The sequence below is a fragment of the Alligator mississippiensis genome, chromosome 1 (genome assembly GCF_030867095.1).
Source record: "Alligator mississippiensis isolate rAllMis1 chromosome 1, rAllMis1, whole genome shotgun sequence".
NCBI classification, from domain to species: Eukaryota; Metazoa; Chordata; order Crocodylia; family Alligatoridae; genus Alligator; species Alligator mississippiensis.
This window is the reverse complement of record NC_081824.1, coordinates 366,828,148-366,853,757: the sequence shown is the minus strand read 5'-3', so window position 1 is coordinate 366,853,757 and position 25,610 is coordinate 366,828,148. Positions and strand designations below refer to the sequence as shown.

General features: G+C 43.0%; 1 long non-coding RNA gene across 1 annotated transcript in view; it reads left to right on the top strand.

The window, feature by feature from the left end:
* The first annotated feature begins 301 nt into the window (after nucleotides 1-301).
* LOC132247783 (uncharacterized) overlaps nucleotides 302-25,610 on the top strand; it is a 111,981-nt gene continuing 86,672 nt past the window's right edge. Inside the window, exon 1 of the long non-coding RNA XR_009459216.1 lies at nucleotides 302-428. This is a non-coding gene — a long non-coding RNA (uncharacterized LOC132247783). The remainder of the gene's footprint in view (nucleotides 429-25,610) is intronic.

Here is a 25,610-nt window from a genome sequence, read left to right as displayed (position 1 = left end):
AATATTTCCCCCCTGGAGCAAGCGGAGACTGACTGCTTTTTATTCCTTCATTGGTTCCTAGAGGGCAACAAGCCACCTTCTGCCTCTTCCTAGAGAAGGTAGTGGGGTTATCATGTAGCCCTAAGCTCTTTCTGTTCTCACCCCCCAAAAAGGGTGACCTGCCAAGGTAACCTTAATATTATATCAACTTAAACACTTCAGCAGGTTTAGCCATATGTGCTGAATGCCCCCACCAGCTGCAAACAAAGAAGGGCATTCAACACATAATTACCTTAAAATTAACTTTTTTCTTTTTAGTGCCTATGAGTCTATCCTTGCCATGGCTGGCTGGTTCCCACTGCAAGTGATGGCTCAACATACCCCATACTGGTGATGCTTCAGTGGGCTCAGTGGTGGCTGTAACATGAGACAAGCTGTAGGGGGGTCAGGTAAGTGCCATTCTTCAACTGTATATTACATGTATTTTATTACTTCTTTTAATAAAAGAGATTCTTGCAAAATCACACAAAAATCTAATTTAAAAAAAGGGCACTTACACCTCCCATTCCTCCTCCCCCAACACATACCCCTTGACAGGTTCTCTGCTTACAGATTGTTTGATAACTGTTACTCAGGATGGCAGCTCGCTGCCATGGCTCTGATTATTTTTATTTGAAAAAGAAAGCTAAGTCAGTCGTAATTCATTATAGTCCTAGGCTGTATGTTGCTATTAGTCTAAGGGCATTCAACATGTCTAATTTAGTGGAATGATTTAATTTACCTTTGGCAGATCACCATTCAAAATCATTCCTGTTAATTTATTATCTTTATACTCAGATCATTATTTAAAAAAATCTTGAACTTTTTTTTCTTTGAAAGATGTTGCAAAATACTTGGGTGAGACAATATATGTCAAAATCCATTCTGTAATGATGTTTTACAGAAGAATTAAATCCCTCAATAAGTTTATAATAACATCAGTACAAAGACAGTGCTATAATAAGCTTGACAAGTGGCTGCTGGCTGTGCAGCAGTGAATTACACTGCACTGTGTGGCTTGGGAATAAAGGGTCTCCAGTTCTTGTTCACGGGTATGCTAGGGTCTGAATGCATTACGGAGGAGAAAGGTAACGTTTTCATGCCTGAGAACTCCTTCTTGGTTATCAAGGATATTTTGTAAGATCAAGTCACTTTCTGATGGGAAAGGAAGTCTTAAATATTTCTACATAGATTATGCTGAAAATAATGAGGGGACAAAAGGCCAGCTAGTATCAGCTGATAAAACTTCCATCGTTTCTGGGTGGGGGCGTGTGTGTGTGTGTGCGCGCGCGCGTGTGTGTGTGTGTGTGTGTGCGCATGCCTGCATGCAAACCAGAATATTCAGAGTTGCTGTGGAGATTATAAATGTCAGGACTCTTTGAAACACAGGGAATATTAGAAGACATAGGGAGACCAGCCTAAAACCAGGTGCCTAAAAAGATTTACATTAACAAACAATATTGATTATCCCGTTATATAAGTATTAATCATGTTGTCTGACTTGCAGTATTTATTTAGTTTCCAATGTATGATATAAAACTGAATTGCAATTTCACACAAGAAGTCTTATTGCCATCCTCTGGTGTTAATTAAATTCCTTTCTGATTATTTCAATGTGGAGGTGAACAATGATAAAACCAGGAAAGACAGTTTTCATAGGAAGTTCTCTCTGTTCCCTGTTGTGAATCACTTTTTATTCCAAGTAGGATTTTTAAAAATATTTTTTGAATGCGTTCTTACGATTATAATCCATATTGACAAACTGAATGCTCTTGGGCTCAGTGTTGTAAACTTAACCAGATCATATATGGATTAGCATTTTCTAAATGTTCTTCCAACTACATTTTCTTGTATGGTGAAACTATTATCTACTACAATACAAATACATAATTCCCTGCTTGTATTGGCAGCCTGCAAAATAAATGTCTTTCTTCATATGCCATAAGTTCCTGTACAGCAAGTGAATATCAGTATAATATTTCACTATACTTTCAGTCCCATGAGCCAGCAACTACTGTAAGTGATAATACAGGCATAATACTACAGGATCAATTAATTATTTTTATATCATCCATGCAGAAACCACATCTCCTGAAATGTCACTGAATGACAAGCTGTTAGTAAAATCCTATAATTAAAGTAGAAATTCCACTTAATATAAAGTGTTAGCTGCTGTTTGATCAGCATAATGAATTGAATGAAAGGAGATTGGCTCCATAATCAAGCTTCTGTGCTGCCTAAAGTTCAGTACTATTTCACATAAACCAAAAAAGCCTCTAGGTAGCCATCACTTTGTAAGATCTGTAATAAATCAGCAAGAACTATGTATATCTCATTGTTTGAAATGCAGTAGAAACATAGGGTCTAATTTCGTATGATTTATCATGTTAGTACTTGATGGGTGATTACAGTAAGAGAGTTGTGCACCTTTGAAACTATAGTACTGGAGTGTAATTTGTTCATCAGTAGTACCTGTAAATCATACTGATTTTACTCCCAAACTTCTACCTGAAACGAAGCAAGCAAGTCAGAAGTATGCAAATGCTGAAAGCCTGATTTTGTGCTTTAAAATAATCTTATTTTATTTTAGTGGAAAAAAAGACTGTAATTAAGTGGGTGGTTTTTTTCTTTGTCTAGGTTACAAGTGCCCAGATGAGAGAGAGAGATTTACTTTTTGCTGTTTTGGGGTTTTTTTTGTTTGTTTTTGACAAGTTACAGAGGAGAAATTGTTTTGTGATGACAAGCACAGCACAAGGAATCAGAAAGAATCTAGGTTTTGTTGCTAACTCTGCCACAAGTCTCCTATAAGGCTTTAGGCAAATAACATGTCTATTTGATTGCCTCATCTCTAATAACAATATATAGCTGACAGCAGTTTTGTGAGTCTTAACTAGTTTTTTGATGATCCAACCTGTAAAACAAAGCACAACTTTGGTATCTATTCAGCAACACATAATGACCTGGACAAGAGTGCAGTGGATATAGCAGATAGTGCAGGATTTGGAGATGTGGGTTCTTTTTCCAGCTTTGCCATTGCTAAGTCATTTTGGGGAAATCACTTGGCTGTGCTTGGTCAGGCTTTATTCCACCTAATAGGCATATAAGTGGACATAGGTGCCTAAGAGCACTTCTGTTCCACCCTGCTCAAGTTCCATGCAAAAGGTGGGGGTGTAGGTTCCTCCTCCCACTTTTCACTGCTTTACTGCAACTCAAGTCTTAAAGGTAGGATTGTGGTGTTTTACAAAAGTAGATGTATTCTGGATTTGGGGGATTTGAACATGGTACACTAGAAGGTACTCAAGTCCACTTAGAAACCGAATAAACAGGATAGAATCTGGCCATTTATGCTTCAGTTTCTCTGTCAGTAAAATGCAGGTAATGCTTTTGGCTATTGCAAAATGTTTTGTTTTCTATGGGTAAAACCTGCCACATAACAACTAGGTGTTATTATTATGCATTCTTAACAGAATTTCACTCCTCTGAAAAATTTTGAGATGGGAAAGATTCATCCTGAATCAAGATAAAATGCCAAGCCGGAAGGAAAAATCCCACAATAATTTTTCGCCACACTGCAAAGTTAAGGCGTCACATATTTCCTAAAGAAGTGGGCACTCTGACTCCCTGATAGCTCACCAAGGGGAAGCTGGCAGGAAACGATTTATTTTCTGCCAGAAATGTGCCTGGACTCTATAGGAATTTTCATCAAAATTGACAAGGTCAGTCTCAATGAACACATTTCACATGCTGTCATACTGGGGCTTTTTTTTGACGAAAAAAATGTTCCCATGGAAAATTTCTAACCAGCTCAACACACAAAAAATGTGTTGAGAGCAGGTTCGGGGCCACAGAGGAGGGAAGAGCTTAGCAGAAGCTGAGCCTCTAATAGCTTGTCTGTTACGATTCTGACCAGGCTGTTTCAGTGACTCCTGAGAAGACTACCTGTTTCTAAGTAAGTGGAGGCAAGCAACAGCTTAATTTTCCTGTCAAGCACAAATAAGCATTGTGTATTTAAATACTTCCGTTTAGAGGTATTATCAATTCCAGCAACATCACCCATTCCATAGTAGTTTCATAGATTCATAGTAGGTAGGGTCGGAAGGGACCTGAGCAGATCATCAAGTCTGACCCCCTGCCGTGGGCAGGAAAGAATGTGGAGGTCAAATGACCCCGGCTAGGTGATTATCTAACCTCCTTTTGAAGACCCCCCAGAGTAGGAGTGAGCACCACTTCCCTTGGAAGTCGGTTCCAGATCCTAGCTGCCCTGACTGTGAAGTAGTGCCTCCTGATATCTAGCCTGAAACTACTCTCAGTCGACTTATGGCCGTTATTCCTTGTTACTCCCGGTAGTGCTCGGGGGAACAGGGACTCTTCCAAAGCCTGCTGGTCCCCCTTGGCCAGTTTGTAGATGGCCACCAGATCCCCTCTCAGCCTTCTCTTGTGGAGGCTGAACAGGTTCAGGTCCCGTAGCCTCCACTGATAGAGCTTGCCTTGCTCCCCCGATCATACGAGTGGCCCTCCTCTGGACCCTCTCAACCCTTCCCACATCCCTCCTGAAGTGCAACACCCAGAACTGGACACAATACTCCAACTGCGGCCTGACCAGTGTTGCATAGAAGGGGAGAATCACCTCCTTGGACCTACTTGAGATGCATCTGTGGATGCATGACAAGGTGCAGTTAGCCTTCCTGACCGCATCCCCACATTGGCGGCCCATGTTCATTTTGGAATCAATAATGACTCCAAGATCCTTTTCTGCCTCTGTGCTGACTAGAAGGGAGTTCCCCAGCCTGTAGGTATGCTGCTGGTTCTTCCTCCCTAGGTGCAGTACCTTGCACTTGTCAGTATTAAATCCCATCCTGTTCTCATCCACCCACCCCTGTAACCTGTCCAGATCCAATTACAGCCTGTCCCTCTCCTCCAGCATGCCCACTTCTCCTCACATCTTAGTGTCATCCGCGAATTTGAACAAGGTGCTTTTCACCCCCTCCTCTAAGTTGCTGATGAAGATGTTGAACAGTGCGGGCCCAAGGATTGAGCCCTGGGGGACCCCACTGCCCACATCCCTCCAGGTTGAAAAAGACCTGTCCACCACCCACTCTCTGGGTGCGGCCCTCCAGCCAATTTGCAACCCATCTGACTGTGTAGACATCGATGCCACAGTCGCCTAATTTCTTAATGGGAATGGGGTGAGAGACCTTCCCCAGGACTAAGGTAAGACTAACGGGCCTGTAGTTTCCTGGGTCCTCCTTCCTCCCTTTTTTGAAAACGGGGACCACATTGGCCCTTTTCCCGTCCTCCAGCACCTCACCAGAGCACCATGAGTGCTCGTAAAGCTGTGCCAGGGGACCTGCAATGACCTCTGCTAATTCCCTCAGCACTCTGGGCGGAGATTGTCAGGACCTGCTGATTTGAACATGTCTAGACCCACCAAAAGTTCCCTGACTAGGTCCTTGCTGACCCTGGGCTTGGCAGCGCTTCCCCTGTGTCCGTTGGGGGGGATGCCCCAGTCCCTGCTCAGAAAGATGGGGGCAAAGAAATTGTTAAAGAGGTTAGCTTTGTAATCTGTTGTGACCACCAGATTTCCTAGCGTATCCTGCAGAGGCCCTACATTACCCGGTACCTTCTTTTTACCCCCTATGTATTTAAAAAAGGACTTCTTGTTATCCTTGGTCCGGGTCGCTAGTCCCAGTTCCATCTCCACCTTAGCCTTCCTAATAGCCCCCCTACAGTCTTGAGCAATGGAGGTATAATCCTCCTTGGTGATGGCCCCTCCCTTCCATTGGGTGTACGCCTGGTTTTGAGATGTTTGTGGATGCTTTTGGTGAGCCATGGGGGCTTTTGAGCACTCTTGCCCCCTTTGATCCACATGGGGATTGTCACCCTTTGGGCTTGGAGGATCATCTCCTTAAGGAACGACCACTCTTCCTGGACTCCCAACTCCCCTCCTCTCCGGGACCTCGGTGCCTCCCCAACTAGTCTACTTACCACCCTCCTGAAGTCTAGGGTTCATTGAAATCTGCCCTCCTGAAGTCTAGGGTTGTTGCCTTGCTGCAGGCCTTTGACACCCTGTGCTTGATGGTGAATTCCAGCAGGCAATGATCGCTATCGCCCAGGTGGTCAAGAACTCACAGTCCACTCACCAGGTTGTCACCCATGGCCAGGACCAGGTCCAACAAGGCATTTCCCCTGGTGGGACTGTGCACCTCCTGGGTTAAATGGAGGTCCTGTAACAGCTAGGAACCTACGTGAGCAGTCAGACCTGACTGACTGCTCTTCCCAGCAGATGTTCGAGTAGTTTAGGTCACCCACGATGACCATGTCCCTTGACTTAACTGCCTCCGCAAGCTGACCTGAGAATTCCTGGTCCAGCTCTTCCCCCTGTTTGGGTGGCCTGTAGTAAACCCCTACCGTTAAGTCCCTTTCCTTCTGACCCCCTTGTATACGGACCCAGAGCACTTCAGTCTGCCCTTCCTCTGACCCAGTGCTGTTTGTTGAGGATGTGTATTGCTCTTTGATATAAAGCGCCAAAGTATAGGCAATATCACTGCCATCAGTAATAATTTTGCAACTAGAATGAATTTTGTAATGCACCACAGCAGCAGCTTGGACCCTTGCAAATTTAGTAGCGCATGGTACAAGACATGTTAGGTGGGTTTTGAAACATAAAATAGGTCATGGGTGCCCAACCCATGGTACACATGCCACAAATGGCACAGGTAGCTTCCCCCTGTGGAGCACAGCAGATTGCTGAGGGGACAGGCACCAGAGTGGCAAATTGGGCAAGGAATAGAAAGTGGAGCAGGAACTCAAGTGGGGAGCATGGGCAGGAAGCAGCAGAGCAGCAGCTTGGGCGAAGAGCACAGGGTAGGGAGCAGAAAGCAGAGCAGCAAATTGGGCAGGAGAAGTGGATTGGAGTAGCACTTGTGTAGGGTGCAAGGCTAATTTGTGGCATGCCTGTCAGAAAGTTTGGCACTCTCTGAATAGCCCATAGCCAAGTGGATACTGTACATAGTTTTGCCAGAAAAGCAAGTTATAGTTTCATGTGCCAGCCAAGGTAGAACAGGTTTTGTGCTATAACCATGGTTTTCAACCTTTTTTCATTCGTGGGCCCCTGAAAAATTTTGAATGTAGGTGCAGACCACTTTTGAATTGTAAGTGTGGGTATTCACATACTTTTGATTGATCATAGTCATCTTTTGCAGACCCCTTAGACATAGTCTGCGGGCTGCCAGGGGTCCACGAACGACAGCTTGAAAGCCACTGTGCTAGAAACTAGAATTAGATTACTTGCTCCCAAAGCTGCAGAGTACCTTTGATTTGATTGGACGAAAAATGTCTCTCTCCTACTTTGTTATTCCCTTGCCTTTGTAGGTGCCAGGACCATACGGTTTATCTGTGGCAAATCAGTTATTGATTTACTTTGTATTTTAAACACATTTGTGAAAAACAAATAACTTTGATAAACAAACACAGCTGATTTGCATTTAAAACTGGGGTTAAAAAACATCCGCTTAATCATATGAGGGTAATATTAAAAATCTGAACCAACTGAGAGAAACGCACATTGCATGGACATGTAGGCTAAGCTATGTGAGAAACTTGAGCTGTCCATGGTTTCTAAAAAGTGTGTTCATGATCACTTGGTTTGCAAGTCAGAAAGATTATTTTGTGTAGTTTGGAGGAAGACTAGGAAGCTGTCTCATGAGGTGTGCTATAAGCAGGTGAATTTGAACATACAGTGCTAATAGAGGGAGTCAGGGAAAGAGTTCCCATGATACACCTTTCAATAGGTATTATCTTTGCTAGTCATTCATCCCACAGTGTTTTTAACAAGTAGGAGAGTGGGGCAATGACCTTGCTATTATCTAGTTGGGATACTACTCTGGGGCTATTATTGCAGTCAGCAAAGCCAATGGCTTCCCTTGCATTCCCTAACTGGCAGAGGATGGCCCAAGTGTAAATGATTGAGTGGTAGGTACAAAAGGGCTCCTTTCACTCTTTCTGGTGTTGTTAGTGGAGTTGTTGAAAGATTGGCATTGTTTAGTCCTGCGATTTAGATTCTTATAAAATGCCTGCAGTTCCATGGAGCCAGAGTGGAAGTATTTTTGAGCATTTTTCTGATCTTAGACATTTAGGAAGTTCGGCTGTTTGAAACTTATGCTCTTATTGGAATAAAAGGTTTTAGCACTATAAATAAGGGGCTAAAAGAGATACTGCTGTTATTGAAACCATTGGTAAAACCTCTGCTTGCTTCAAGCAGAGCAGCTCTGTACCAGAACACTTTTTTATTATTAACACTAATCTTAAAAAGCTTACTCATGATTGCTTACAAAACGCTAAAGAAAATTGAGGTTGAAGGTTCTATTAATATAAAATAAAACAACATTTTGGCAGCAAAAGCAACCTTACAAAAGCATACAACTTTTTACAGCTCTGTAGTAAACAGCTAAATGGAAGTCAGTGTTTTGTCATTGACTTCACTGAGAAATGGATCAAACCAGCAAACGTTATAGATTCATAGATCTTAATGCCAGAAGAGACTGTTGGATCATCTGGTTCGACCTTCTGTAGCACACAAGCTATAGGATTTCATCTAGTAGCTTCTATAATGAGCCAAATAATGTGTGTTTGACTAAAGTATATTTTTCAGAAAGGCATCCAGTCTTGATTTAAAGACATCAATAGAGAATACACTATTTTTCTTTTATTCCAAAATCTTAATCACCTTCAGTGTTAAAAAACTGATGCCTTACTTCTAATCTAAATGTATGGCTTCAGCTTCCAGTCATTCCCAGTTCTCTCCTGCACTTGCTGCACAACCAGCACAGCAATGTGCACTTTGGCTGTGTACTCCCTCGCAAATCACCTTTACCAGGCTGCCCGAGTACTGTTTACTACCGTTTCCTCCTCAAAGTATCAGGAGCTGTAGGCTCCCTGTTACAGGCAGCTACAGAGCTTGAGGGTAAATGTTATCAGATGACGCTCTAACTTAGAGATCTTGCCTTCTGGAACCATAACACACAAAATTATCAAATTATCCTGGCATGCTTAGAGGAGGCTTACATTCCTGTCATTACAGAAATTTGAATGCTGGACAGTCTATGTAAACTCTGTGATGTTTCATAGTGATGTTTCATTTTAATCATGGAAAAATGTAGATTTTGGGTTACTTTTTTTAAATCTGAAAATTGGGGATTTTTTTTATCAGAGCAAACCAGGATTCCTGCTTATCAAATAGAGGGCTGAAGCATGTTACCTATTTGCTGTGGTGGGGTCAAAAATGTTCTTCTGTAATATTAGTTTCAATTCATGCTTTCTGCTTTCTAGAAGACTACAATGCTTTCCAAGAGATTTTTTTGACCATTGTCTCCCTACATACATAAAGTAGGATGTATATACTTAGTAATACACACACTGAATTTTACTTCTAGATCATAATGTTCCTGGATTGTGTAATTTTTTTATCGCATTGCATTTTATGTTTTATTGTGCTGCTTTGTAAATAGTTGGGCACTACCATGGATGGATCCAGGAAGTACTTAAGGGAAGCCGCTTAAACCATGGGAGGATGGGGACAAGGTATGACTCAGGAAGCAGGAGCACAATATGGAAGACCTAACCCCCCTCCAGTACTATGCCGCTGTCCCTGGCTGGGGGAGGGACAGGGGCCACAGCTGTTCCTGCTGGTTCCTGCTGGTGGCTAGCATGCATCAAGCACCATCATGCATGGAGAGTGGGCAGCAGTGACATGCAGTTTCCTCCTTCCAGCCTGTGCTCCCTGCCTGCTCCCCTGCCCTGTCTCACCCTGCCCAACCTCCTGAGTGTATACTGCTGGCTGGGAGCAGGTCTGAGCATCTTTGGGAATCCCCATGCCTACATCAGCCTTGGACAGTGGCAGTGGTAGCATGCAGGTTCCTCCTTCCAGTGCCTACTTCCAGCCAGCAGGGGACATCTGTCCGGGGAGGAAAAAGAGGAAAAGCAGGGAGAGGAAGCTGGAAGGAGGTACCTTCATTTATAGGTTCTCTGCTGAGCCTGGCACCCCCCACAGATGGAGCAGTGGCAGGAGCAGCTCTAGAGCTCTTTATGTGCTTAAATCAGCCAGGAACTGAAGTGGTGGCAGTGGCAGGTGGGTGTTACCTCTCCTCTGCCCTCCTTCCCGGCCCCAGCCAGATCCACCCCTGGGCATTACCAAGAAGAACTGATCCCAGTGCACAGGACTAGAAGAGGTTTCCTATGTAATCAAGTCCGGTCCAGTTGACAAGCATACCCTCCTGGCCCCTCTCATATCACCTGTGTACTGGCTTATTGTACTGGTCTGGGCTTTGTTCATTGCACCTTCAGAGACCATAGAGTCCATTTGACATTGTCAGGTAGTTCTAGTTTTTTAATATTTGCTAGCAAAATTAGCGCACGTAAAGTAAAACATTTACAGTTTACATGGTATTTTTGTATGATATGACAGTCCAGATAAATAATTCAGTTTTAATCTCATAGTATGGAAGAACTATGAGGTTAAAACTGACTATAAACAGAGGTTTACAGTTGTTTATCAAGCAATTATAATGGAAGAGTTTACTTGCTTTGATTCCAGGTGTGCCAGGTAAATCCTCTAGTTTCACTCATTCTAGAAAAAAAATCTATCACAATTATACATATGAAAATGCTTCACTGTTCCACCCAAAAGGGGTAAGTTCAGTAGCAACAGATTGCTGCTGCACTCCTTCTTTATTAAAGCATGCTTTACGGTAGCTTGGATCAATAGTTCTCTCTAGCAATCATTGTCAGATAATTTCAACAGCTTTCCAGATTTAATGAACTCTCTGTGTTGATGATAAAAATATAAAGTGATAAGGAAAATAAAACATCATCATGTATTAGGTATTGCCTTAGGCATTGTTTTATGACCGACTTTGTGTTGTGTATTTTAATTATAAAGCCAGCATGCATCAAGCACCACCATGAAATTTTCTATCATTGAAATTCATTGCTTCCCTCCCAAACCAAGGGGATAACTGGCCTTTGTGTAAGGAACTAAATCCAGGTGATGGGGTTGATGTTTTCCCCACACTTGGGTTGTCATTTCCTTATGTAGGCTGGAGAAGCAGCCATTGCTCCTTTTGCCTTCATTAGGGAGCTCTGGCAAATGGATAAATGCCAAATCAATGCTCTGGTCCAGTTGTGCCCCCCAATAGTTTACTCCCTGGAAGCCTTCTGCAACCAGCATAGTTAGGAAAGATGAATGTGTAGTTGCCTGCTGCGTAAAATAAAGTAAGCATCCAATTTAAAATCCAGAACACCATTTTGTTTAGCTTATCCTGGACTGAGAAATAAAACTTCTTCAAAAAACAACCCGTGTATCTGAGACTGAGTGTTCAGGTAATACATGCTATTTAACATGTTTAGCCTTTGATAGGGAGGTATCAAACCATCTAAACAGGGTTAAGAAAGATTAAAAAGTTATTTTTTTCTAACAGTAGGCAATAACAAACAATTAAGTGTCACACTGTGAAAAGTCATTGTTTTGTTTTGTTTTTTTTCTAAATTTCCATCACAACTAAATTGGAAAGCCCATGCAGATCTCAAATGAGATTCATGACACTGAAAACATTTTTCTGCAAAATTAAAGCTAAAATACGTTTCACAGCACATCTATACATTTGTTTCAAAAACTGATGTTCAGAGAGGTGAGAAGATAATTTTTATCTCTTTATTTCCCTTTGCTCTCCAGATTAAAAACCACAAAAAAGCAACAACAACAACCAGACTAACAGCAGTGTCTTGAGAGCGGCACTTATTACAGTCTTCAAAAGTATTTGGGCCTCTTTATAATGTTTTGCCTGCTTGTGTCCTTGTCTATACTATAGCAAACTATAGAGTTTTGCCAACATAGATACATTGTCCAAGGGTGAGAAAAGGTCATATCCCCTACCAGACCTGGCTCTGCTGGCAAAACCACTCATTTGGATACATCTTTTTTTGGCTTAGCATATTCCATTTGGCATGAAGTGCAGTAGTTGGGCCACTTGACAAAAGATATCCTATATACTGTGTAGGTATTACACAAGTAGTGTAGAGAAGCCCCAGGTATACCACTTAGGTCACAGCCATCGCAGTACTGCTACTCATCTGTACTGCCTAGTTTTCTGCTAGTAAGCATGTACAAAGCAGCCTAAGCACTGATGCTAACCCAAAGCTCAGAGCCCAAGCACATGCTAGACCCCTGGAGGTCCTGAAACTGACTTCTCAAAGTAGGCATTCCCTGACTTGTCTCATGAGCATGGCCTGGTCCCTTAATCATACTTATGGCAAAACTGAGGAGGAGGTGACCACATTCTCCAGGCCTGTACTTGAAAGAAGCCTTACTGAGATTGCAGGAACAAACCATCCTGATGTGCAGGAAGAATAGCAAGTATGGCAGAAGACCAGCTTGACTTAGCGGGGAGCTTTTCAGTAAACTAAATCACAAAAAGGAGCTTTTAAGAAGTGGAAACTTGGACAAACAATTAGGGGGGAGCATAAGAGTATTGCTCGGGCATGTAAGAATGAAGTCAGGAAGGCCAAAGCACAGTTGGAGTTAGAACTAGCAAGGGACATGAAGGGTAACAAGAAAGGTTTCCACAAATATGTCAGCAACAAGAAGAAGATCAGGGAAAGTGTGGATCCCTTAATGAATGGAGGAGGCAACCTAGTGACGGAGGATGCAGAAAAGGCTGAAGTACTTAATACCTTTTTCACCTAAGTCTTCACAGGCAAGGTCAGCTCCCAGATTACTGCACTGGGCAACACAGTTTGGGGAGGAGGTGAGCTGCCAACCTGTGGCAAAAGAACAGGTTAGGGACTGTTTAGAAAAGCTGGGCATATACAAGTCCATGGAGCCAGACAGGATGTACCTGAGGGTGCTGAGGGAGTTGGCTGATGTGATTGCAGAGCCACTGGCCATCATCTTTGAAAATTCATGACCAGGGATCCTGGGTATTACTGGTGTTTCATTTTAGTCGTGGAAAATTGTGGATTTGGGGTTACTTTTTTTAACCCGAAAATTGGGGATTTTTTTTTTTATCAGACAAAAACATGATCCCTGCTCACTATGATCAGGAGAGGTCCCAGATGATAGGAAATGGACAAACATAGCGTCCATATTTAAGAAAGGAAACAAGGAGGATCCAGGGAACTACAGACCAATCAACCTTACCTCAGTCCTTGGGAAAATCATGGAGCAGAACCTCAAGGAATCCATTTCTAAGCATTTGAAGGAGAAGACAATAATTAGGAACAATCAGGATGGATTCACCAAGGGCAAGTGATACTTAATAAAGCTGATTGCCTTCTGATAAGATGACTGGCTCTGTGGATGTAGGGAAACCAGTGGATGTGGAATACCTTGATTTTTAGCTAGGCGTTTGATAAGTTGAATGTTGTGGCGTGTCTCCCATGACATTCTCGCAGACAAGCTAAGGAACTATGGGCTGGATGAATAGACTGTAAGATGGATAGAAAAGTGACTTGAGCATTGGTTTCAGAGAGTAGTAATCAATGGCTTGATGTCTAGTTGGCAGCTGGTATCAAGTGGAGTTCCCCAAGGTTTGGTCCTGGGGTCAGTTTTGTTCAATGTCTTCATCAACAACCTATGGCATAGAGTGCATCCTCAGCAAGTCTGAAGATGACAACTAGCTGGGGGGAGTAGTAGATATGCTGGAGGGTAGGGTTAGTATTCAGAGTGACCTAGGCAAATTGGAGTTTTGGGCAAAAAGCAATCTTTTTTGGGCAAAAAGGAGGTTCAACAAGGATAAATGAAAGGTCTTGCATTTAGGGCAGAACAGTCCAGTGCACCAGTAGGGACTGGAGGCTGACTGGCTGGGCAGCAGCTCTATAGAAAAGGACCTGGGGGTTACAGTGGACAATAAGCTGAATATGAGCCAACAGTGTGCCCTTGTTGCTCAGGAAGCTAACAGCATACTGTACTGCAATTATAGGAATATTGCCAGCAGATCCAGAGAAATTATTTATTCCCTTCTATTTAGCACTGGTTATGCCACATCTGGAGTACAGTGTCCAGTTTTAGGCCACCTACTACAGAAAGGATGTGGAGAGATTCCAGCAGAGGGCAGAAAAATTATGAGGGGGCTGAGGCGCATGACTTCTGAGGAGAAGCTGAGGGAATTGGTTTTATTTAGTCTAGAGAACATAAGACTGAGAAGGGATTTAATAGCAGCCTTCAGCTACCTGAAGGGGGTGTTCCAAAGAGGATGGCGCTAGACTGTTTTCAGTGGTGGCAGATGACAGAACAAGGAGCAACAGTCTCAGGTTGCATCAAGGGAAGTTTAGTTTAGATATTAGGAAAAATTTTCTCACTAGGAGGATAGTAAAGCACTGGAACAGGTTACCCAGAGAGGTGGTGGAATCTCCATTCTTGGTGGTTTTTAAGACCCAACTAGAAAACCTTTGGCTGGGATAGTCTAGTTGGGGATGCTCCTGCTTTGAGCAGGCGGTTGGACTAGGTGATGTCCTGAGGTCCCTTCCAACCCAAATTTTCTTTGATTCTTTGATCCTGTGCAGAAAGGGGCATATCTTTGACCATTGAGATGGGTACCTAAGCCTACTAAAATGGACTTTGTTTTCTTGCTGGGTATCTTTGCTAGGAGAAAAACTGTAGTGGCAAGTTTTATACTGGATGCATATACATTGCCATAGAAAAGCTAATGGATTTTACTCGTTGCATAATCCTTCGTACAATAATCAGTGTTTATTCCTGTTTCCATAGAAGTTATCCATGCAGTCTGTGATTAGAATTTTATACATACTCTTAGAATCATAGGGTTGATAAGGACCATAAGGATCATCTGGTCTAGCTCCCTGCACAAATGCAGGAATGCTACTACTAAATCATCCCTATCAAATATTTATCCAAACTCTTCTTGGAAAGCTCCAATTAAGGAAATTCCACAACTTCCCTTTGCAGTATTTTCCACTTTTAGTGTTCTAACAGTAAGAAAATATATTCTCATATAGAACCTAAATCTAATTTCCAGAAATAGAAAGGAATTGCTTTAGTTCCTTCCTTTTGCAGCAAGGGAGATAAGTTATCCTCTCTCTTCTTTATGGCAACCTTTCAGATATTTGAATACTGCTATCATGTCCCTCTTATCACCACTCCTTCTCCAAGTTAATCATCCGTGGTTCTCTCCACCTTTTCTTATATGGCTTGCCTTACCACCCTTTTATCATTTTTGTCAACCACCTCTGAACCAGTGGATCCCAGACCGTGCATAGTACTCTAGATGAGAAGTAACCAGTGCTGAGTAGAGTGGTGCTATCACGTCCTGTACCTTACATCTGCGTCCTTTGGAGATGTTAATATAAATGCATGATTTGGATTAGAGGATTTTTATGCCCAATGTCACAAAATGACATGTCCTGCAGCACCAGGAATGCATGGCAGGATGTGCAACATTAGGAATGAGGGATAAAATTCCTTTGAACCTAATCACGCAACTGCCATTGTGGAAGCCCATCACAGAGATCTGTTCCCTAGTGCCAGGCTCTCTACCCCCTGGCAACTTGAAAGATGAGCCACATGCTAGGATGCACACATGTTTTACCGTGATCCCAGTCCCTGCTCCCTGATTTATTTCTGTTTTTTAAACACTTATGTTCAATGTAAAAGGCACATACACTCCAGAGGACAAAACACAGGCCTGTCACATGCCATCTGAGTGCCCTAACGACTGAGCCATGGAGCCTGACTCCTTCTTGCTTGGTCTCCTCCTGACCCCATGATGCTTGTACTCTTTGAACAACTTCAGAGGAGGTGTGGAGAGAGCCCCTTTCCCTATTTGTTCTGTAGCCTGGTGTTTAAGGATACTCTTCTAAGTGGAAGAAGAAGATGCAAATTCCCTCAAGTTGAAATGGGCCCAGAACCAAGTTTTCCACTTCCTGAGTGATTGCTATAACCACTAGCCATTGGGCAGAAGGTATATGGTACACCACAGTAATATGTTAGTAGTCTTCTGTATAAAAAGGGACTCTATCCTCTGGATCCTTAAATGGACAGAAGCACCTGATGCACCAGCTGCAGCCCTTGGTCAGGTGTCTAAAACCTAGAAAGAGGCAGGAGTTTAGACATACTCCCGTGCTTTGTGTTCCTTTGTGTCACAACCTCTTTCTGGTCTCTCTCTGGAGGTGTCTGTCTTCTTGAACTGACTTTATAGGGAATCTAGGCACCTAATACCTAGCTTTTAGATCACCTTCCAGGCCAGGTGCCTCACCTTTAGGCATTGCAACATCTAACCTAAGGTACTTAGGACACATCCCCGTGAGCATGCATGTGTTTCCCTGGGAACGACTAGCAGCATCACGTATTTGTACCGCTGTTAGTAGTCCCTGGGAAATGCCCCTTCGTGCACACTCTGGCATGTGGCAAATTGCCCTGGGTGGGGTAGGGGAGGGTGCAGCCTTACCTGGGGCACTGGGGGTCTCCCGTGCCTGCAGCAGTGGTGATCTGGGCAGACAAAGCCTGGCCAGCAGCTGGAGCTTGTCTCTGGCCAGCCAGGCTCTAGTTTTGGGCAGCACACGCTAAAGACATGTGCACCACCTTGCTTTTTTTCCCCACACTTTTATTAGATACCGGGATTTCCTAGTATCTAATTTATGCAGCATGGCGAACCAGCTCACGTACATTGTGTGCATTTTGTGGTGCCTCAAAAGCCTTTGAGGTGCTGAAAAGCTTACTTTATCACTCATAGGGACATGGCCTTGGGGTCCAATGTTAGTGTTTGTCCTTTCTTCCGAGGAGCAGTTTTTCAGTGCAGTGCCAGGAGTTATGTTCAAAGGAACTGAAGTGAGACAGGCATCCCAGTCCCATTGAAAGTGAATAGGAGAAGGATGTCTAGTTTTCTTGGCCTCCTCTGACAAGAGCAGCCAAACAGTCTTTTTAGAGATAGAACATGATGGCAAAAGATTCTTAAGAAATAAGGCTACTTTTTTCTAGTAGAGGGCTACAGAACTCAGGAAGTTAACTGCTAGATGCCTGTTCATGGTCTTTTTTACTAAATACTGATACACTAACCTGAGGCTTATGGAGTTGGCTTTGTTTTGCAGCTCTTTCCCTCACATTGGGCAAATTTACATGAGACACTAACCATGCACTCACTGAATAATACTGCACGGTAGACTGTCACAGCACCAACAGTGCTAATATGCTACTGCATAGTATTATTAGGCTACTGGACAGTAGTGTTACTAAAAAGGCATATGTTGGTGCTACTGCACAGTAACTCCAGCTACTACACATTTATTTAGTATATTCAAGATTCTACAAGAACTAAATAAATGCTCAGTAACCACTGCACAGTAGTGTCTCATGTAGATGCACCCACTGATGAAGTTCCAGAGCTACAAATTGAGGGTAGGGTTAAAATGACAAAAAACATGCTATGCAGTTAAGTAGGAATATTATTTCAGGGTAGTTGATTTAATTCCTACTTTTGTGCCTGGTCTCTTAGGGCAGCTTCTCTCTTTTCCTTTTTTCTCTATTATAAACCCCTCCCTCACCATTTTGTATTTTACTCTTTCATTTTCACCCTTTTCTGTATCGCCTAGAAACTGTCCAGCCTTGTTAGATAATGTGGCCATTTGGTAGTTTCAGTGTCAAGACACTGAAGAAATCTACAGCCCTATGTCCTTTGTGATCTTTGAAAGTCTTAATCCAAGAAAAACCATGCGACAAAATGTCACTTTTAAGTCAAACACTTTTGTGTTAAAAAAAAAAAAATTCAGAAAGAACATAGTTGTAATGGGTAAAGTCAATAGCAGTGTTAGAGTGTAAGTAGTGTAAAGAAGAGAAGACTGAGTAGGTATTTGATAAGATTTAAAATAAAAAAGGGTTGCTATAAAGAGGAGGGCAATCAATTGTTCTCTACATCCACAGGGGACAGAACAAGAAGGAACAGGCTTAAATTGCAACAGGAGAGGTTTAGCATGGATATTAGGAAGAACTTTCTAACTGAGGGTGGTTAAAACATTTCTGAGAGAGGTTGTGAAACTTTTTTAATGAAAGGTTAAACAAACATTTTGATGAGATGGTTTATACAGGAATAAGAACATAAGGTATGCATCTACACATGCAATTACTGCAGCTGAATATACTCCAACTCAATTTGAGCTGGAGTAAACTAATACTGGCATCACCAACTACATGTGTATTTAAGCACAGCAATTTACTGCACTGCTAGATACTACTTGTATATGTTGGGACTATCTGGCAGCAAAGTAAATTAGTCTACTGCACCCTAATTTTCATGCATGTGTAAATGGTAGCAAATTAGTCTGCTGTGCAGTAAAGCATCTCATGTAGATGCACCCAAGAAGTTCCATACTGTGTCCATCTAGCCCAGTATTCTCTCTCTTACAGTGGCTGGGGCAGGTGCTTTACACAGAAGAGTTCATGTGGAGTGATCTATTCCCTATTCATTACCAGGGATCCTGGTTTTCTCTAATTAAAAAAAAATCCCTACTTTTCAGATTAAAAGAAGTAACCCCAAATCCACATTTATCCATGATTATAGTGGTGTTTCATTTTAATCATGGAAAAAAATGTGGATTTGGGTTTACTTTTTTATCTCAAAATTGGGGATATTTTTATCAGATAAAACCAGGACCCCTGTTCCTTATCCTCCCTGGCATCCGTCATAATTGGTTTGGAGATGACAGATCTCTGATTTTGCCTTCAGCAAGGGGCTGAACTAGTTGACCTTCCAGCACTTTTTTATTATGCTTCAGCCCCACATTTCCAGAGAAGCCAATGGATAGGGTTGATTGGCTCACAGGTGTTTAGTGGGACAGATTTGACACAAATACACAATTATTTTACATCTATATAACAAATTGCACTGGATTTACCAAACGTAACTTTCTTTCTTGGCACTACTTGTTCAATTTTTTTCTGAATCAAGCAACCTTCCTAGAAATAAAGTAGAACCTGGATACTTCAAAGGTTTGGTCCCTAATCCTCCTGTGAAGATGAGCATTTGCAAAATAAACTGGGCCATACAGAGCCACTGCAGACAACTGTATGGAACCACTGCAATGCTCCCGCTGTCTGCTGCTGCTTTCAGAGGTCACTGCTGCTCCCATCAGTTCCATAAGACTAGTGAAGAGTCCCAGCCAGTTGGAAGCAGCACCTTTTGAAGTAAAAGCTGCTGCAAACATCTCAGTAGCTCATTCTTAATTTGCCAGTCTGTTACAAACCACCCTGATCTGAATGATCCTAGTTCCACTTAACCTGGTTCTTAAAAGGTGTCTTCAGCAGTTTCACCAATTACAGGTCTCATTAGTACCCTCATAAAGAAGTTTTGAAGCAACGCAAAAACATAATATCCCCAACATGGGCAGATACAGGAGAGGGTACAGTGGTGCAATTGCACCCACCCCGCTTTGATTCCTGATCCACCTAAAGTTTAAAACCAACAGCAGCAGCAGCATTTCTATTCAGGCAGCAGTGAGGGAGACACTTGATTTCATGGCTTGTAATAGTCTACCTGATTTCTTCTAAACTGTTCATTCCACATCTGTTAATGACACTGTCTCCTCTTTGAATGGTCTCCCGGCAGTGGCACCAGGCCTTCCTATCCCACTCTCCCCTCCCATGTTGCATCCCACCTGCTGGGCTGCAGAAGCCCCTGGCAGGTAGGCTGCAGGATGGGGCACCCAGATCCCACAGTGTGCAACCTGCATCTCTCTCTGCCCCCTGGCTCAGCTCCATCTGTGCCACCCGCAGGGAAGGGGGAGCTGGGCTCTGCTCTCTGCTCCACTCTGGCCACAGGAGCTGCTGCCTCCCACAGGCAGCAGCTAGGCCTGTGTGAGTCGGCAGTGATCAGATCCGGAGCTCTGGACCGGGTTTCTGCCTCCATCTGGCCCAAGCGGCTCTGAAGCTTCAGAGCTGCCTCGGAGATCCGGCCATAGGGTATAATGGAGAATCAATGAAAAACCTCTAACTTTGTTGTTTCTTGTCCGATTTGGATGAAACTTGCGTAGCCTCTGCTGAAAGCATGAAACTTGCTAAGTTTCAAGAAGATCGGTGCAGGGGTTTGGGGGGAACTGTACCCCAAATTCTTGAAAGTCAAACTCATGTCACGGCTGTGTGTCACACCACAGGAGGGATCAAAACCGCAGGGGTGGTAGTTCTTACTGAGACCACAAAGCCTGCCAAGTTTCAAGGAGCTAGGTGCAGGGGTTTGGGGGGACCTGCACCTCAAGCTGCGGACAAGCAAAACTCGTGCCATGGGTGACACTGCATGTGTTAAGGGACAGCGGGGTGACAGCTGCAGGGAAGGTGGCCCCTGCTGAGGTCACGACGCCTGCCAGCTGTTAAGGAGATTGGTACAGGGGGGTTCTGGGGCCCTGCACCCCTAGCTGCTGACAGGCAAAACTCGTGCCAAGACTGTCTCTATCTTGGGGCAGTTGATTGTCTGTATTGATTCTTTCCTCTCCTTAGCCTGGTTTTGTAGGTGCTAATTGATGCTCGTTAAGTCGTTATGTAGTAGCTAGGTCCTGTGTATTGAGCTGGTCCCTGAGTGAATCATGATTGATTGGTAACTGGTAACACAGTAGCTTAGCAGCCGGGTCTGCAGTAGCATCTCCCCTGCCCCAAGACAGACACAGTCAGTCCCTCAAGCACCCATGTCACGAGTTTTGCTTGTCTGCAGCTTGAGGGGCAGTTCCACCCCAAACCCTGCACCGATCTTCTTGAAACTTGGCAGGCTTTGTGGCCTCAAAAAGAGCTTCCACCCCTGCAGTTTTGACCGCCCCCCCCTGTGTTGTAACACATAGACGTGACAGGAGTTTGGGTTTCAACAATTTGGGGTACAGTTGCCCCAAAACTCCTGCACTGATCTTCGTGAAACTTGGCAGGCTTTGTGGCCTCAGTAAGAGCCACCACCCCTGCAGTTTTTACCCTACTATATTGTAATGCCTAGATGTGACATGAGTTTTGCTTTCAAGAATTTGGGGTATGGTTCCCCCCAAACCCCTGCACCAATCTTCCTGAAACTTGGCAGGATTCATCCTCTCTATAGAGTCTACCATCCCTGAAAATGTCTTCCAAATAAGACACAAATCAACAAAGTTATAGATAGTTTATTGTTTCCCCATTATACCCTATGGCCGGATGTCTGAGGCAGCTATGAGGCAGCTCTGAACTGCTTCGGGAAGCCAAATGAGGCCAGTGCTGTGACCTGGATGTGCTGCTTCAGACCCTGAAGCATCTGAAGCTTCTCCAGATCCAAAGCTCGCACAGCCCTAGCAGCAGCCAGGACTTGGGTGCTGCAGGGGGGAAAGGGTTGTGGGCCCTCACACCCCACAGCTCTGGCAGCTGGGGACCCCTCTGGCACGGCTGGGGTGGGGGGGGCAGCAGGATTCAGGTCATAAGTGAGGGGCACCAGCAGGGCTGGGGGTGGGGGCTTGGGGTTGGGGAGTGAAGGGCTTGGGGTTGGGGAGTGAAGGGCACTGGCCCAGGGGGCTGTGGGTCAGGGGTGGTAAGGGGCACTGGCTGGTCCAGGGAGCTGTGAGTCAGGAGTGAGGGGCACCAGCAAGACTGTGGGGCTTGTGGGTTGGGCGTGAGGGGCATTGGCAGGGTTGGGGTGGGCTGTGGATTAGAAGTGAGGGGTATCAGTAGGGCTGGGGGGCTGCAGGTTTGCAGTGAGGGACCCTGGCAGGGCCAGGTGGCTGTGGGTTGGGAGTGAGGGGCAACAGCATGAGCAGGGGCTGGGGCAGGGCCTTGGCATATCATGACTGTTCAGAGCCACAAAGCAGGGTGGGGACAGCTGCAGCTGGATCCATGTCCTGGTGAAGTAAGGTGGTAGGGGAAGCTCTGATTTTCTATGATAAAAATTCCAAGATCAAATGCCAAAATATATATGTATTTAGAATTTATTTTATTATAATGCTTGAGGTACTGGTAGGCTTCCAATTTGCTTTAAAATGGTAAATATATCAATAAAACATAAATATATCAAGAAAACATTGTGTTCAACCGATATGTGTGTGTGTGTGTGTGTGTGTGTGTGTATATATATATATATATATATATATAGTGGCCTTTCATTTTAATCATGGAAAAATGTGAATTTGGGGTTTTTTAATCAGTAAATTTGGGATGTTTTGTCAGAGAATTTGTTATATTTAAACAGAGCAAGCCAGGATCACTGGTGATGATGCAGCAAATCATCTACACCCCCTTTTCAAAATTGTAGATCCTCCCATGGCCCCCAGTAACTTTTGGCCAGCTCTCTTTAATCAAAATTTTGCTTTTCAAATTTCCTTTTTCTTTCTTTTTTTTTTCCTTCTTGTCATTCAGAGAATTTAGAATCTCTTGAAGTTCAGGAGTCAGACTTACATGTCTGTTTCTTAGTTTTCCAGTATCTTCTTTCTCAAATCTGGATGTCATGGTCCAGAGTTAGAAAACTCTACTATTGATTGTGTTCAGTTGTTTGACCCTTTATTTTTAAATGGCTGGGATCCAGTTATCCAGTCTGGGAGGCTTATCTGTTTTAGGAGCTCAATTGCTTTTCCTCTATGTCTTCTGGCCTGACCCTTGGTTGCAGTAATTTTTTTTATAAAACTTATCTTTGATTCTGGCATATTTCCACCCTCATGGTGAATGTTGAAGCAAAGACTTGACAACAGCTGCCAAAACTTAATTAACAGCATCTCAGAATATCTGATATAACACAGAACTTTACGAGTGTGATTATTTGTTCCGAAGCAGTGTCAAATATTTTGCTTTGCAGTGAGCAGACAGCATTTACATTGCTGTCTTCAACTATAACAGCTAATCTGAAAACTAAAAATAAGACATCATATCTTTTATGGGTGATAACATGCAATCAGTATTTTCATACATTAATACCTAATCTGAGCATTATGTCCGTGCTCAAGGAGGCTGTGCAGTGTCAGTGTCAGCATTTTATGAAAGATAACTTGTGTATTTATTTTTAATGATTCTCTTCTCATAGCCCTAAGGGTATCTATGAAAGAAAATTTAAATGGAGTTTTTAATAGAACAGCAAATGCTTTCCCAGCTCTCTCACAAAAGAACATTTACTTCCCAATGAAAGAAAGTTTGATCATCTTACCATAGAAGCTAAATCATACAACTGAAGAGTTTAATTTGGAACTTGTGAGAACACAGAAGGAAAGGAAAACTGGCACTAACAAAAAAGGCAGGAACTTTTAAAATGACAACATGGGCTAGATGCCACTACATTGAATAGGTTTGCTAATTGTATTTTATTAGTTCACTATTGCTTCTTTAATATGAAAGATTAACAGCATATGTCTTTTTCCATGTGCAAGCAGGGGTTCTCTTAGGAGCCCTAGCCTGACAAAGTCATGCTAAATAACAGTTGTATGAGACTCAATTGGGTAAAATTTGAAGATGATTGATTATATAGTTGCTAATTGCCCGTGGGAATTCTCAAGTTCTCATACATTTGTGGTGACAGTTCTCTCAGCAATGCAGCTGTTGGATTTCTCTCAATCAAACAGTTCCAGAGACCCAGAGTGTTTTAAACATGCCCTATAACAAAAATAGCCATCATGTTCTAAAGATCATTTTACTGTATCTGGGCCTTTATCAAAGTATCTGTTACCCAACTGTATGGTTTTCTTTTGGAAAAACAAAATAATTATCATTAAAAAGCCCAAGCCTTTGCTATTTTATTAGGTGCATCTCATAATACCTCAACCCTACTTAATTAGAGTGGCCAGAAATGGCCTACCTTGGAAACTAACTTCAAAAACGATTTCTACCACTCCTGATTAAGTTACTACATAACATTTCTGGTTGGATAGGAAATTAAAATATTGTGACTAATTTCATTCTGAACAATGAAACCTTTGCACTGACCTTTACAGTATCTGAGATTGAAGCATTAACATATCCAACTTTTATAGATCCTTTTTTAATATATGTGCTACTGAAGATAGCTCTATCCAATTTTTGCTGAGCAAAATAAAAGGGAAATGCTTACAGAAGAACAGATAACTGTAACAGACCATGTAAGGTGACTGAAAGTTTAATAAGGGGGGAAAAATAAGGGAAATTTCATATGAATTGCCCTTCATATAAAACAAAAGCACATTTTGATGCACCCCATGGAACAGGTCGGGAAATGAACAAGATCATTATATAACTCATCAGAACATAGTTTCATAAGCATGTGTTTGATACTGTTAGATATCTCTCTTCATTACAAAATCACGTGTAATAGTGCATATGATACTAAAATGCAGTGTATTTACAGTTGAGATACATTGTTAGTAGTACAGATTGATTAATAAAGAAAACATATTCAGTTTGCTGAAAAATATGCCAGGAGATGAAGCTAGGGTGAAAATAGCTGTTAAAAATGTAATTAATAATCTCTAATTCTTGTAAGGTCCTTTCCATCAGTAGGTCTCAAAGTCCTTTACAAGGGAGATAAGACTCTTTTCCACTTCACAGGTAGGAAAAGAGAGTGAAAGACTTGTTTGTTCAAGGGTGTAGGTTGTAGCCGTGTTGGTCTAAGGACATAGGCAGACAAGGTTCCTTGGGTGAATCTGATATCTTTTATTAGACCAACCCAAATAGTTGGAAAATAATTATTAAGCAAGCTTTCGGGTTCAAAAACCCTTCGTCAGGCTAAGGAAGTTTCAGCAGTTGGTGTGTGCTCTTCCTGGATGGAATGAAAAGTAAAGAAGCCAGTGGCTGGGCTGGTATGCATACAAGACAGGTAGTCAGTGAAAATGTAGATTGAGGAGTCAATGGGTGAGAGACAGGCTGCCGGGGGGGGGGGGGGGGGGGGGGGGGGGAGAGAGAGAGAGAAGGGGGATGAAAGTAGAGAGATACCTGGGGAGTCAGATGTCAGGCAGGTTATAATGTGTCATAAATCCAATGTCTATATTTAGTCCATGATTTTTAGTATCCAGGAGGTTGATGAAGTGGAGTTCGTAGGCTCGTCTCTGGGAAGTGTTTTGTAGGTTTACTATGAGGATCAGGACTGAGAGATTGGAGAGAGAGTGGTTTTCTTGTGAGAAATGTGCCCCCACCGGTAATTGGGTATTTCTGTCTTTGATAGATTTCCGGTGTGCATTCATTCTGGTGCGTAGTTGTTGTTTGGTCTCTCCTACGTATTTTCCATCAGGCATTTGGTGCATTGGATGAGGTATATTACATTTCTGGAGGTGCAGCTGTAAGATGCAGGGATGCTGATGGCTCTGTTGTGGGGTGTAGTAATAGTGTGGGTGGTGGAGATGTGTTGGCGGGTTTTGCATTTCTTGTCATGGTTTTGCATTTCTTGTCATGATCCAAAAGGATCCAAAAAGATCCAGACCATGCCATGACAAGAAATGCAAAACCTGCCAACACATCTGCTGAAACTTCCTTAGCCTGACAAAGGGTTTTTGAACCTGAAAGCTTGCTTAATAATTATTTTCCAACTATTTGGGTTGGTCTAATAAAAGATATCAGATTCACCCAAGGAACCCTGTCTGCCTCTTGTTTGTTCAAGGACACCAAGACAGGCTCAAGGACCAGACGTATAGAACCTTCATTTCAC